The 16,495-nt window shown below is 35.1% G+C and overlaps 1 long non-coding RNA gene across 4 annotated transcripts; it reads right to left on the bottom strand.

Annotated features, from left to right (window-relative positions):
• Nucleotides 1-733: 733 nt before the first annotated feature.
• LOC149538882 (uncharacterized) lies at nt 734-9,046 on the bottom strand. Of its 4 annotated transcripts, none has more exons than XR_016355859.1 (4): nt 8,885-9,046; nt 8,506-8,750; nt 8,145-8,389; nt 734-1,128 (listed from the first exon to the last, which is right to left on the bottom strand). It is a non-coding gene; the product is annotated as an uncharacterized LOC149538882 (long non-coding RNA). The 4 variants fall into 4 exon arrangements; XR_016355857.1 differs by having other exon boundaries at nt 8,135-8,389; XR_016355860.1 differs by lacking the exon at nt 734-1,128 and adding an exon at nt 7,403-7,768.
• Between the last annotated feature and the right edge of the window lie 7,449 nt (nt 9,047-16,495).

Genomic DNA, 16,495 nt, shown 5'->3' on the forward strand with positions numbered 1-16,495 from the left:
GGTTTGGATAGTTCACTACAAATGGCTCAAAAGATTAGAAAGATTCAGATATAAAGATTACATCGTATTGTACTGAAAGTATCCTATTGTTACTGCTACATTAGAAATGGTTTCTGAATTGGATTTGAAGATGAGATTCTTAAAATGTCCACATTTGTGTTGCATGCCATAATATTGAGTGGGATATCATTAGGGACTTTCTATTTTACGTTACTAATCTTATTAGATGATTGGAATGCACTTAAGATCAAACCACATACATGATAGATAACAAGAAAATCTTTAATCTTCAGAATTCTAAGCATCCAAATCTTAGTTATCAAGACAATAACAATACAAGTTTTTCAAACCTCAAGCCCATAGATGTAGCCAAGTTGCATGCCAATCATAGTTGATCATTGATAACCAAAACGAAAGGAGTATTTTAAATCTCCATGGGTCACAAACCATCTGACACCTTCATCAATTACCTTTTGTTTATGATTATGATCTTTATCAAGTATACTGATGAAGTTGCTAAGCTTTTCTATGTACACAAGACTAGAAAAATAAAAGACAAACAAAATTTGGATTATGCTTATATTTATGTTTTCTTTGATTTATGTCAACATATTACCAAAAAACAAATTGAGTTAACTTTATCCAAATTTACTTTCTTGGTGGTGTTTGCTCATTTTATTCCTAGTTTGTGTAGTTTCAGCTAGCCAAACTATTCACTATATGCTCAAATGGAGAATTAAAACACAAATTTCACTCAATTAAACTCATTAAGCAACCATCCATAGAGACATTTTTCTCAACAAAACTCATTTAGCTAGTCAAAGATAAAAAAAGAAGTAATCAACACAAGCAATCAGCCATAGAGAAATTTGAAAAAGTTGCCAACATTTCTGAATGGGGAAGAAGCCAATTCATATTTCCTACATATTAAGGTTGGCTTTCTAAAAGCATAATCCTACAGGTACTTATATAACTGGACTTTCTGACATCTTATCAAGACTATGTTGACAAAGCCCTTATCCAGCTCAACCTATTTCTTTGCTATCTTCTTCTCACAAAGAAAGGCCTCCTTAATATATGCTTCCCAATGTTAAATCATCATAGAAAATGTTCTAGTTTCAAAGGTTTCTGCAAAAGAAAATCAGAAAAAAAAGTTCATCAGGCACACAAAATCAAAAAGACAAGTATTAAATATATACTTTAAAGAAAAATGAATCATTTAAAGAAAGTTAAGCTTGTCAAGCTTCCCATTCAAGTCAATACAATCTTGTGTTAGTCATAATCTAAGCCTTCAGTTATATCACTTATCAAAACCCGTCACAAAGGAATTTTATGTCTGTGGAGTTGAGCTTCTTATGACACTGCATGATAATTAAATAAAGGAAGATCTACAAAATTATTTCTTTATTCTAAAATATTAAGATTCCCCAGTTAAAACTGGAAAACGATTTGATCTCTAAAAAATACATTATCTAAAAATACATTTTAGAATGGCAAGAGCCTAAACAGAAGTTTAGCAGTCGATGAAGTTTATGCTACATATATTATATTTGCCTATAACATAGTAAAAGATATAATACTTTGCGACCATCACTATAAAACTTTTCTTTAATTACATATAACTTTTATAGTCAAGATACACGGACATCAGAAAACAAAGTTTATATAAGAAAGTATAGAGTTCTATGAGGCTAATTGTTGGATTTATTCATATATTGAATAAACAAATGTTTTGACAAATGTTTTTGCGCTACAACAAAAACAAAAATTAACAAGCTTGGCCACTTCAACATGCAGTATGTTGCATCCAACAATTATAGTTGAGGTTGATTAAAATTGGATATAAAATTGACATGGAAAATTAGATTCCAATCATGCTAATCAAGGGCAATTAGAATGAAGAAACTCTAAAATGAACTATTAGATTACATTATCATTCATTAAATCTCAGGGTGAATACCATACAATAATCATAACTCCCTACAAAATTCATTTACTACAGAGAAGCTTCATCCATGAAAAGTACATCACATTCTAAAAGGCACTCAAAATTCAATAGAATCTAATACCAAACTAATGTTACAGAATTATTCTGACATGCTAATATATGTAAATTTCAAGGCACACATTACAAAAAAAATTGGGACCAAATTCACCAGATGCACCTGCATATATCTAAATGCAGCTAATATGAAATTAAAATTTATCTTATATCACTAGTTCACAATGTATGATAGCCTCAACTCTATAAAAATAACATGAGCCTGTGAAAAATACCCTCAATATCACTTTTTTTGTATTGGATTTTGTCTATGTGTTGAGGACACATATGTACATGCTATGACCTATCCCTATAGGAGATATTTTAAGGATGTGTTATTTCCCAAAATATTTCCAACCCATACCTAATTCGGGAAATGGAAATTTTGTTAAGGGAAACAGTGCATGACCCCTATAGCTAGACAACTTTAAAAGTAACTCGTTTCTAAACACAATATTGGAAAGAAACATAAATCAAGGATTAGGGGAGAGGGGAGAGCACATGAGGACTACAAAATTGTGAGCACAAATTTTTTGATTAGGAGATTACACCCAAAATTGACACAATTTACAGATTAACTCTAGAAGCTCAATTTTATTGCAATTTGATATTTTCACACAAAATATATTCCATGCACACAAAAAACCCTTTAAATATTACACCTACAATGAATCTAGAATTCATTCTAGTAGCTTTACTTCCCACAAACCCTGTAGACCTCTAACCCCAAACCAACACTACAACACCCCAAACTATGATCGAATACTTCCAACTCTTGTATTTAATCACACACAAAAAATGTATATAAAAAGACTACAATTAACTCTACCACAAACACAAACCTTCGAATCTAGGATTAACATCAAATAAAATGATAAGGATAGATTGTGCAAGTCGCTTAAAACTGCACAAAACTCACTGAAACTATAGAAAACTTGCAAAGTTTGGTCACTACACTTAAAAAGGATATGAACAGACACATCACAAAAACCATGCCTAATATCAGGCCTACCTCAGGACCTTGCATTTTCTATGAAATATTACTAGTTTACTACTTTTCCATGATGACAAATTAATTAATTTCTATGTTTGATTCCTTTCCCTCCACACACACATCACTATAGTTGTTTTGTATACCTAATGTTCCTTAGTAATCAGTTCCATTATGTGCCTAGTTGACTAGTGCATTCAGAATCTACTAGAGAGGAATCTAAGCTCATATCAAGATCAAAGTTATCGTATGACTTAAAATTAATAGGTGTCAAAAAAAATAATAAATCATTTGTTTCTTAACCTACTGAATTGAACTCTTCTACATGGCCCATTTCAAAGAGATTTGGCAGTTGGGTAAGCCAACATGGGTTGTTAAGCCCACAATTAGTTTGAACAAATAAAAAGGTGTTCACATTTACAACTGATTCATAAGTGGGTGCTACAGTTGTATATTCTACCCCAAATTGACTAAAATCGGGAGTAGGAATGTATTGGGACAAAAATTGTTTGGGTTTCAACCTTGAGAAATATTTGATGCTGAAAGAAGCCACGGAAGGAGTAGATATATTTCTAGGTTGGACAAAATTACTTCCAAATCCATTCAAGATGATTATCATAGGGCCACCCCTTGGATATAGTATTAGGAGGAAACAAATAGGAGGAAATGCCCATAGTTCCTACTAGTGAAAGATCTAATCCAGGTGCCTTTTCTTTGATATCTACATGTATCATCATGGATATGGATATGTAATTTTGAAATTTGATCTCAATGCAACACAGTTTTGATATCTAGAGAGCATTCAGCTATAGGGGAGGGACAGAGGATGGGACAAATCCATTATTTGTGGAAAATAGATTTCTAACAGAATTCCATATTCACTTATTTAATTGTAATATGCCCTAATTATATATTCTATGCACACTCAAATGAGCTTAATACACAATAATATAGCTTTGCCCTCATTAAGTTGAGATTATATTAGATTCATGCATTTCTATGATGAAATTAGCAATAAGTTTTTGTTTACATGGAATATTCACTGTGCTCCGGAAGTTTCCATATGCCTCTTTATTTACTCTTTTTCACTCCTATCTTCTTTGTTTTCTTTTGGAATATCCAACCATTCATTTACTCTTCCTTGTACGTGTTTCGTAAGATTCATTCATGCACTTCTTCATATGTAATTATTCCTTCTTAAATATTACCTTTTTTCCCTATATCTGTACCCACTCTTCCTTCTATCATGTTATTCATTTTCCAATCATCTACTCAGTGCTTAAGATTAAGCCAACAATCCAATCCTTCACTATCATCTTTTTGACGATAGATCAACTTCATTATCATGTTTTTGATGATGGATTATTGAAATGATCTAAAATGTCAATTGGATAAAAAAACATACAGTGAATACAAAAACAATGTGATGCAGGAGCATCCTGGGTGTAAGAGCAATCTTGCATCACCCAAAAATATTTTTATTTCAGTCTTTTCTATTTTAATAAGGACTAGTAGACAAGGTGGTTACTATTTATGGGAACTTTCTATTTTTAGTAAGTTTTTCATATGAGCTTGGACTGTTCTCATTTTCTACAGGAAAGTTCATTTTAGAGTTGTAAGCCTACCATAAAAATCTCATTACTCAAGCATAAGTATCGAAAAAGTTATTGCAAATTTTTGGTGGAAAAAATCTGTAGAAAAATCTTTAGGCTCATCGTTCGAGCCCATAGAGTGCCCGGATAAGGTCTAAAAACTCGATAGAAGGATACTAGCACAGTTCTAAGTCTGTAGATCACGAGCTGGTGTTTCCGAAAACTGATTATAATAGCCAATCAAAGCAACGATTCATGAGTTATAGCCTTTCAAAGTTGGGCTACCTAAAATATCTAAAATAATTGTCAAAAATGCATTTGGCCGACTCTATATGTATTGTTAGGGTCTATTAGCCCTAGGTATTAAGTTTCATTGTCTAAAACCTTCCTATGTAGCATAAAATTGCCTATTTAAGAAAGACCCGAACATTGTCTAGGACAGCTCTAGGTGATAGTTCGCAGCTGGTCTTGTAAATTATTGTAATGAAGGCACTCATGTGGGTTAGCATATTGTACTTGTGAATTTTGTAATTCTACATTTGCGTTGCAAATAAGAAGTCCATATTTTGTTCTTGCATTTATTGTTGTTTATTTATTGTTGTTATGTATGTATGGCATTCAAGGGAGCTCCCTTCGTCACAATGTTCTATATTGTATGCTCGGTGTGATAAATTCATACCAACAAACAGTTCAAAACTGAAACAAACAAATAAAAAGTTCACAAATGTATCTTGAAAACACCAAACAAACTATAGATGGTAATGAGTAATGGTACACGTATACTTAGAAGTCAGAACCATAGTTAGAAGGAGTTGGTAATTGGTACTGGTATTGTAGATGGGAATGAGTAATGGTACACCATTTTCAAAATAGTTAAGCATTAATTTTTTAGGATTAAATTTAAGACAAACATTTGACATTATTGAAACAAAGTAACTATACAATGTAATTTGTGTGACATATCAATGAAAACTCTGGTGGAAGTTTCCTTGTTTTCAATTGACGCCTATGGGAGACACAAAGAAACTTGATTTGAGCTTTGTTAATGTCTACAGACATCACCATATAGGTCTTTGAAATAGAGATGTGTTCTTGGTAGGTGACTTGAGTACTAATGGCTAGGGTATGAGTTTCCAAGTAGCTATGCTTAAAAGTTAAAACTGATTATTATGTAGAATCTCTAAATTTGAATAGAATTTTCTCTCTCTATAGTATCCAAAAAGTTCTTCCTCGACAATTTGCATGTCCTACACTTTGTATCTAGAATTATTCTAAAGCAAAGGTCCCCTTCAAGAAAAGGGTTGCTAATTAAGAAATTTTAGTCAACTTGAAACCAATCCTGATTCCTTATATTGACTTCATCCTAAAGGGGTAACCCAGCACATAACTAATTTTTCTTGGGGTAGGTGAAATAAGTGGCAACATCAAAATTGTAGTGAAGAGAGAAAATCTCCAATCTCTCAAAGGTGTTGCCGAGTTCAAGAACAAAATAGACCTCTTGTGCAAGCTCAGGCACAAGAATCTGGTATACCTGATAGGATTCTATGATGAGAACTTTGAAATGTGTCTTATTTATGACCATGCTATTAATAGCACACTAGAGGCCTACATTCGAAATAGGCATTCGTGCAGCAAAGGGCCTTGACTATCTTCACTATGGGGCATTCCACACAGTTATACATTGTGATGTGAAGAGTACTAATATTCTTATAGATGAAAACTTCAATGCCAAAGTTTCTGATTTTGGGTTTTGTAAAAAAGAGGACACATTAGATGAAAGACATGTGACCACAATGGCAAATATAGAAATTAAGTTATGTTGCTATACTAAATTCTAAAAAATCCTCAACGAGTCTCACACTTATCTACAACCACAACCAAAACCGTTAAAGCAGTGAATATGAAGCCAAGCATGGAGAGTATGGTGACGAGTTTTTTAACACTATTTTACAACATTGAGGCAGGTTCTAGTCATTGGTAGAAACTCCTTGTCACCATTTAGTGTTATTGCCCAAGTAATCATTTGACAAAATTGTTACCTTAATAATCATTCCTCAATAATGCTTACACAAAGAGTGCTCTGATTTAATTTAATAAAGGATAAAATAATTTGATAAAATACAAGTGGCAAGAAAGTGAAGGATAATTCCAAAAGTTGAAATATGAGTTGTGGCAAGAAGTACAAAATTTGTGACATAATGTTTTCAACACGGAGCTCTTGCTCTCTCATGCTTGGCAAAAGTATACACCTATTGTAATTAGCTAAATACTTTCTATGTTCCACAAAACTTGCACAAATTTTGGCACATCCTAAAACTAGCACTTGCACCAGAGCAAGGTACAAGTGCATAGTCGATAGATTTGGCAAGGTTTAAACATTTGACTTTGCTATGGATCTCTATTTGATTGACCACTTGAGTTCATGCTTAGGCATTACATAGACACACAATTGGGTGTCTTTTGTTACACAATTTTATAACCCCTAGTTACATTCTCGCCATTATGCTCACATGCATCCCCATGGGAAAGACTACCTAAAAAAATCACTAGGGACCCCACACACACACACACACACACAAGATGACCAAATATAAAAAATTATTATTTGTTTCAATTTGAAAACTTAAAGATTATTCAAGAACAATGAGTGCAACACCTCCCAATATTTCTACTAGTTGTTGTAATCTTCAAATAGTTTGTTGTAAAAATATACAATTCAAATACAAACGACATTTGATAGACCCTGTAACAAATCAAAAAATTAGAAACGGGAGAATATTTAAAGAATTTTAAAGAACTAATAATAAATCAGATGATTTGTACCTAATTATAAATTTACACCCACTCTGTTTTTCTTTAAAGGAAGTTTCCATTTCGATGTCGAAGGAAATAAATGTTCTAATTTCACTAATATAATTATTGCTGCTGGTAAAATCAAATTCAGCAGGGTCTTGAAAGCCAACGTGAGATTTAAAAACAAATGATCAACTATAATTACAGAGTTGGAACAGAGGCTAATGTGATGTCCAAATTTACATCATTGGATCTAACGCAGGCAGAAGAGATGGGAAATTTCAGTTTTTCAAGCCGCTATCAATAAAGCTAAATTTAGCACAAAGGTTTCGGAAAGTTAACAGATTAATCCTGCAAAAGGCACAAAAGATGGGATGTTTCAAACTTTTTTAGCAAAACAAAATCCATCACAAATTAACTAAGCCATCGAAACTGTGCATCAAAATTAGTAGAAAATTGATAAATGTGTAGTTTTTCTATCAAGACTGGCCTAAAATAAAAAATCGACTACTTATATTTCCGATGGGTGTAACTCATAGCCCATTTCATCTTCCCATCGGCCAAGACAATAAAAATTGCAACACCTATCGAATAATAATGGACAGCATGCCAAACTAAAATAATGAAGCATGCAAGGCCTGAACATGAATTGGAACTAGATTTCCAAGGACATTGTTGATAAAATTTCAAATGCATGCCACAGGAAAAAGAACTCACCGCAATATACCTTTTTTTGGTTTGCACAATCCAAGCTATGTGGGGTCAATGAGTTTCTGAGGAATTCCAATTCTGCCTGGATTTGAAGGCGAAAAGGGGCAATCGAAGATGATTGACTTTTCCCGAGCCTGCCCCCTCAACAAAGTCAACTTATTTGCAACTGTGATTCCACTGTTGGCAAATACTGTTGTCCGGAACCACATTTTCCGCCTGTGACGAGCAGCAATGTGAGCCTTATCTACATCTACCCAATACCTACAAGTGTCATGAATCAAGATTACTAAGCAAGCAACGGACGCCCAAATCAAAGTCAAAATGATAGCATTCAATCAATTAAAAACCCTACGTGATTTTAATCATGGAATCAATACCTGAGTCGCGCCCCACTGTTTGTAAAAGCAATTCTCATGCATATAAAATGTTCCCGCAATGGGCATGGCAGAAGGCTCAGCCTCCTTCTCTTCCCAAACACTTTTCAAAACCCCAAGCTCACCTCCCTCTTCTCCACCTCTTCCTCATCCTCCACCAAAGGAGGAGTGCATACCAATTTATAGCAGCCTTGTCAAATGCCACAAATCATTTCTATTACTCTTGATAGACCATCATCCATATGATCCTACAGATAGAAATTCAAACAGACAAAATCAAATCCAAAAGCAAAGAATGATATAGACAAATTAGCAACCAGAATTCAATGGCCAATCAAATAAATTTAGAAAAAGTGGATAGCCCCACAATAAAACAACTTACGCAATTCACTCCAGCATTCAAGGCAAAGCCCCAATTTGACCTTTCATTAAGCACAAACTTTTTCAGTTGGGGTCTCTTGGGCTACATTCAACTTAAAATTTTACAAAAACGACCACAAGCGCAACTATTTATGAACTTCTGCTATTTGTGCAATTCTCGGCTCTAACGTTCGAATGTTTTATGATATTTTTCCATCTCCTCTCCTAATATTCAAATCTTCTCATATTTTTTTCAGTTTTTTGGAGTATTCATATTTGAGAGATTTATTATTTAATTAGTTTGAAGTTATATTATTTTTTAAAAATTATTGCTATGTGAAAATTGAAAATTAATATATTAAATTTCAAGATTTAGGAGAAATCTATAATGTATTTATTATTTTTATATTTAATTAATAAGTTTTAGAAAATTATGTTATTGTGTTTAATTTTTTTAGTATATTATTTTAAAACTATTTCATCTTAAATAATTATAAAAAAGATTTGTTATGCATCTTAATGCATCTTTTTGCTTAACTATAGTTTCTCACTAGAATTTCTAAGAGTTTCAAATTTATAAAGACATTTGGGACTATCGACTTTCTCAAATTAGCCATCCACAGGTTGTATAATGACATTTTTTTGTTTATCCTCAAATAATGAAATAGGAAGATCTCATACCCTCTAACCATAGTCCAACAGCCTTCAACATCCTTAAATTTGTCTTCCAAACTTTCCTTTCTAGAAAATATTGCTTTAACCATCAAAATTTAAGGCCACAAACCTACACTTGGTCAATCATATATTGCTTCAACTTTCTAACTAGAGCACTCTCCTTTGTTTTAAAATTCTTTTCCTCAAACCCTCTACTCTTCGTTAGCCTTTTCTTCCCCAAGGAACTATATGCCTCTATTTTTTCGAGTGCAATTTCTTGTATGTTTTTTGCAAATTACCTGAAGCTTCTTTACTTCTATAAATTTGTGTCAGACAATCTTAATTATATGGTAAATGCATTAAAGTGATAACTTGTAATAATAAGTACTTCATAAATTTGCCTTGTGAGAATCCTTGGATCTACCCAATGTAAGTATTCAATAGAAATCCTTCATTTTAATTTTGAATTTTGGATTGATATGACAATGGTTCCTCATCAACCTATGTAGTGCCTCTCCCATTTGACTTTTGTAAGTCGTCCTGATGGATGCACCCTTGCTGATCTTTTGTTGTGATGGATCATGATTGTGACCCTGAGTGGTCTACACCGTTGAGGTGTTTGGATTTATGTTTCTTTATCAGTTGCGTTGATTATGCTTTTGACTAATCTTTGAGATAATGATGTGATTTTTTGGTTCACTGAGGTTTGTGCCAGTGGTTACCAGGATCGATGTGGTATCATGAGGTTGTTCTATGATTACCCTGAGATGTGTGCAGAGATTGCACTGTGTACTTTTTACCATGCTACACAGGACTAGGTTCCTGTAGCAGTGGTTAGTCATGTTTATGACTGTTTTTGCTTATGTGTTTTAAATGCCTTTTTAATGCAGAGTAATCAATCATTATTAAATGCTTAAGTAATTAGAATGGATTGTTCATGTTGATTTATTTGGTTATGTGCTGCAGGCATTTACCTTGTTATATTTCTGATCTGAGAGATATTTGTTACTCATGTGATGTTTTACATTTGAGATGACCTGAGGGTCAAATGTTACTCTTTGATTCCAGTATCATAGACATTAGACTACTATGTTGTTCAGTTAATCATATTGCTTGATGATGCCATTTTGAGATGACAGTGTGTTTTATGATGATATTTGGTTATCTAGTATTTGGACATACCTCTGATTATGTTATGTGATGGATTTAATGCTATGGTTATTTACTTCATTCCTGCATTGCTATGCCTTTTGCGAACGTGAGTGATGTAAATAGATTATTTTAATATAATTAAATATATGGTTAAATTAGGTGACTTAATGCATTATTGCTTCGGCTATGTTATTATATGCAATTGCACTTGATCGTGTTGTTTAGTGTGCAGGATTATATCCCTGGCAGTGGCACATGTAGTGATTCAGCCGTTCATATTTTACCAATGTCGTCCTTGTATGGTCGACGTATCCTTAATTAAATGTTTAAATTAAACCTTTCGGTGATTATTAAATCCGAACTCATTTGCATTATGTGATTAGACCAGTAAGCGTGTCTGTGCATTTAGAGGTTCGCATTGTCGCGAAAAGTTATTAAGGAGGTTTATGTGTTTTTGGGTTTTCGGGCTTTTTAATTGATTTATTTTATTTTTTTGGCAGCTTTGCCATAGATGAATTCCTATTTATAGAAATAGCCTGTTTTCGTTTGGGTCGATGCGAGGTTTAACTGGATTGGCTGGTTAAATGCCCTAATCGATTATTCACCTAAAAAGTGAATAAATATCCAAAAAGGAATTTAATTCCTGACTTCTCACTTTCAAATTGGAAAGTTGGAGAGTAAAACCCAAAAATCCTCTTCACGAGGATTTACTGTTTTGTTCGTTGTGGGAGCTACGGGCGTGGGATCGTCGCGAGGTCGGGCTCGTTGGATCCAGCTCGGGGAAACCTTGGATTGCCGCGATTTTCAGCTACTTCTGTGAGATATTTATTTTATGGTTCAGATTCCCGTTTTGCCCTTTTGTCTGTGAGGTAGGGCTTTCCTGTTTTATTGTTTATGCTCTGTTTCAGCTTCTATTTTTGGTTGTCGTTTGTTTGGAGGCTGAGAACTAGTGTTCCCCTCCGTTTCTGTATGTTAGTTCTACTCGGTTAGGCGGGTATGAACATTTCCTTATTTTTTGAGATGAGGGTTTGGGATTTTACGCCGTTATGCTGGCCATTTTTGCATACGGTGTCCGATTCCATTTATTTTTGGATTTTTGGGATTTTTGAACCCAAAGGCCAAATGGGTTTTAATTTTGAAGTTTTTCAAAAATTTGGGATTTTTACCTCATTTTGCGTGCCGCCCTGTTTTCTCGAATTTTCTTGGCACAATGTGGGTCATGGACCTTGATGATCCGTTTGGATATCAGTCAGACCACTTTTGCACTTATATGTTGCATTGGGATGCGTGTTGCATCCGTACTCCCGATGTGTTCGGTTGAGTGATTTTACACTTGTTATGGATTCTGTTGGACCTTTGCTTTTGTTTCGTGAACGCTAGGATTCGTGTAGAATCCATACTCTCGGATTGAGGCCGGTTGAGTGAGTTCACGATGTTTGGTCTTGTTACATCATTGAGATTCATGTAGAATCCATACTCTCGGATTGAGGCCGATTGAGTGATTTTATGATGTATGGTTTTATTGGCTTTGGGATTCGTGTAGAATCTGTCCTTCCCGTGTTGCTTTCAGTTGGGTGTTTTCTTTGCATTGTGTTCTCATTCATGTCCTTGTGTTATGATCTTCGTGATGGTGGTGCGCCACACACGAGTACGTACGCATACATTTGTTGGGTGACTTGCGAGGCCCGATCTTCCGTGGATTTGCCGAAAGTTATGATCATTGGGGTTGGGATGGGAGTATGCATGCCCACGGGCACTTGTCGTAGGATGAGCTTGGGTAGGCTAGGGTAGCATATGGAGGGGGCTTCTATCTTGCAGCCCGGTGACCTTAGTCCCATAGGGTTGGCAGAGGAAGTTTTAAATAAGTGATAATTAAAGAAAATGTGTGACTGATAATCAAACTTAAGATAATAAAATGTGTGTGCGGGGCCCTCCGTTGAGGAGTTGAAACGCATGATCCAAGCTTGGGTTTTTCGATGCCAAGCGACTCTCCATGATGTCAGCCCCTACTTAGTAGCCTTTTGAGTGTCTGACTAGGACCTTTACTCCTTGCATTGTCTTAGGTTATTGGTTCAGCCATCATACTGTCTGGTGTGAGCGTTAGTCTTGGATGTTGTGCTTTATGTGTGTTTGTGGTTGGATCATTATCTCCATCAGCACGGCGGATGTGGACCTACGGGTGCCACGTGGTTGGGAGGCGTAGCTACCTTCACCACTGCTAGGGATCGGTGTACAGAGACGATCTCTTATCCTAGTGTGACCGTTGCTGGATGTTTTCACTTGGTACTTCGGGTTCCGGAGTATGCTTTCTTGTGATTTATGCTTTCATTGGGATGCTTGTATATCATGTTTAGATGATGTTAATTTATTTGGCGCATTCCCTTATTATGATGTTTAGCATATGATTAGATGCTGTGAATTATTGTATTAGCATATTTGTTGCTTATTGCTATTTAGCATGTGATAGGTGATGTTATCTACTGTAGGATTATCTTATGCTTTGCTTCTAGCATGTTAGATTTCTTTATGCTTATATTGTTGCATGTTTTTAGTAGTGACGTCCCTATTACGACAGTACCGATGATCTGGTCGGTGGCTTGGGATGTTACGCGCGGGGGATGGCTAGGACTCACGATGGTCTTATGATGCTATTGACGGTTGGGAGAAACTGCGTACTTAGTTTGGTTGTTTTGTTCCTGAGATGTATTTATGTACATTGCGATGTTGCTTGGGATCTCTGCGATGTTTATTTTCAGTGTGTTCTTTGCTGCTATAGTTTAGATGGATAGATGTTCTCCTTTCTGTGTTGTTCTTGCACTCGAGTGTTCATTCATCGAGCCTTTGTGGATCCAGTACTCCCTGGTGTGGAGGTTCTTTTCTCTAATTTTGGTCCTTTTTGCTTTTGGGAGTGTTTTCATGTTTCTATGGGCGACATTTGTTCAGCATGGTGCGACACTTTAAAAAGTATCGCACGCCCATGCAATCTATGTCGTACGATACTGTAAACTATCGCACGGCTTCTTAAGAAATGTCGTACGACACTGGAAGAGTGTCGCACGCCTTCTTGAGAAATGTCGTACGATGCTGAAAAGTGTTGCATGCCTTCTTGAGAAATGTCGTACGACACTGGAAGAGTGTCGCACGCCTTAAGGAGAAGTATCGCCCTCCCTTAGTAAAAAGTGTCGCACGGTTTTTGTGAAAAACCTGCGCGTGCCATCAACGGGCACTTTTCTTTGTGATTTGATCTTTTTGAGAGTGGTTTTGGATACCCTTTTGGGCGTTCTTCAACCCTATGCTGTTGCATTTTGAATTCTGTCGGTTTCTCTTGAGATCGAGTTTTTGTGTTTCTGATTTGGTCTCTTGGGGTTTAAAATATATCGTTTAAGTATAAGTTCCTTATACTTAAGATATATTTTAATATATGCGACAAATCGTTTGAGATAGGTTTCAGACCTCTCAGAGATAAGTTATGGATTCTAGGAAATTTCAGGGCTTCAGAAATCCAGACTTAGCCAATTTTCAGGGCTTCAGGATTTCAGGCTTAGCCAAATTTCGAGATTCTGCATTTTACCCTAGCTTGGTGTTTTGTTGATGAGTGGTCATTTCTTGTGCCCTCATCTTGTTGTGGTGGTTGTTGGCTTTTGTTTGGGTGTGTCAGTTTGGTAGTGGCGTTTGGAGATTCGTTGGTTGCCGGGATTGTGTTGAAGTCTTCCGTCGTGATCTTTGTGATCCCTGTATGATGTTGTCTTGTGCATTCATACTTGTAAAAAAAAAATATCTTGGCTTGATTTGAATCCTTGTTTCCAAGGATCTCCGGGCGGGGCATTACAACCTATGTCTCTTTGATGGATATTTGTTTTTGGAATCATCGAGATAAATCTCTTCCTCCTTCTCCAAAGTATTTATGTCACTTTCCAATTGGTATAATTAATACTAATAAGTTCATCAAGGGTTGACCGACCTATTGAAATGATATATTGGTGATGATAATCACACCAATGAAAATTCATCAAAGCAACTCTATCCAAAATGGAATTGGATACATCAACATATGCTCATTTGATGACTAAACAACTTAGATTTATTTTACTTATCAGGATAATATAAGTCAGTGACTTCTTTTTCCTTTCATCGGTGTACGTTGACCTAGTGGTATGACTCATTAGGTATCATAGGATAGCTCCTCAAACTATGTTATGGTAATGGACATAGCTGCACCAATGAGTCTATCAGTATGATTATTCAAGATGCCTTCACCCTACACCATTGGTATTAGTTATTCTAATTTTCTTTCTTATAACATTACTGGTCATCTCTTATTGTAATAGGCTTTATTGATGTGTTCATCAGGTGTCAAGGAAGCCCAAAATAACACACCCAAATTACTAATTGCTACACTGGTGACCTTCATCATTGTGACAACTACCAATAGAATCTCCTTCCTTTATATCTATCATAGTGTGTCTTACCAATAACCTCATCAATTATTAGCAAGATAAGATTTACATTTTTTTACTAGTATCTATCTTATTGATGAGGTTCATTGATGTATGTTGTACCAACCTGTCACATTTCCTCTTCTTATTTGTTATTGTTGGCTTAACTCTTGTCAATATGTTGTATTCCTTAGTCCCTTGTCTCTCCCCTATCTCATCACAATGCTACCCTTAAGCTTCCCAACTAATGATTGGCTTTCAAGAGCCAAATCACATATGAATGAGAGTTGATGATGTGAGATCATTCATCCTACACAAAAGTAACCAATAGTAACTATTCTCATTATACAAATTTGTATATTATGGGTAGGCTATAGGACAAATTATTAATTGAAACAAAAGATTGATCTATTTCATTAATTTGAATGTGAATAGACAAAAAAAAAATTAAAAGAATTATGGGATGTGAGGTTGAGTAGCCTTTTGAGGTCATATCTTGGTGTACCTCTTTGTCTTGACCCTCTTGAGTCCTTCTGGAATTCCCTGATTGACAAAATCCACTCAAAGTTAGCTGGCTAGAAAGGATCCCTCCTTAGCCAGGCTAGTAAGATAATTGTTCTAAAATCCACTTTACAGAACATGCCCCTGTATGCTTTGAGTGTTTTTAAGATACCTAGGAAGCATGCTTTAGCAATTGAAAAAATTCTTATGGACTAGTATGGAAAAGAAGAAAAGAATGGCTTTGATTGCTTGGGATAAGGTTTGTATGCCCCATCAAAAAAGGAGGATTGGGGCTAAGAAAGATTAATAGCATGAATGTTTTTTTTACTTGCTAAGCTTATTTGGAAATTATATAATGAAGATGGAGAATGGAAAGACATATGGAATGATAAATATAATAGGGAGAATCAAGGCTTTAATATTTTCCTTGGCAGTGAGACTACTCAAGGGGGTTCTGTGATTTGGAAGCAGGCTCTGGAAAAACAAGCAGATTATCAATAAAGGGTTATGGAACATTGGAAATGGAAGGACTATTCAATTTTGGGATGACATATGGATTCTTGATCATGCTCTAAGTTTAGATCAGAACTGGAATGGGTATAAGGATCAATACAAGACTATTTTTGGGACTTACGTTGCTAATTATTAGGAAGAAGATAAATAGGTGAACCTTATCAGAGTGGATGAGCATCTTAATGACCTTAACAAAATGTTGAATGTTGTCTTTATTGTTCATGAAGAGGATGCTTTAATATGGAAATTTAATCCAAATGGATTGTTTTCTATCTCATCTCTATATGGTAATACTTTTGAAGACTATCATGTGCCTTGTTGGGCTAAATCTTGGTTTAAAGGCTTGACACCCAAACTGAACATATTTTTTTGGATCT

Source organism: Cupressus sempervirens, chromosome 9 (genome assembly GCF_028749045.1).
Source record: "Cupressus sempervirens isolate cs-2001-9-10 chromosome 9, ASM2874904v1, whole genome shotgun sequence".
Taxonomy (NCBI): Eukaryota; Viridiplantae; Streptophyta; class Pinopsida; order Cupressales; family Cupressaceae; genus Cupressus; species Cupressus sempervirens.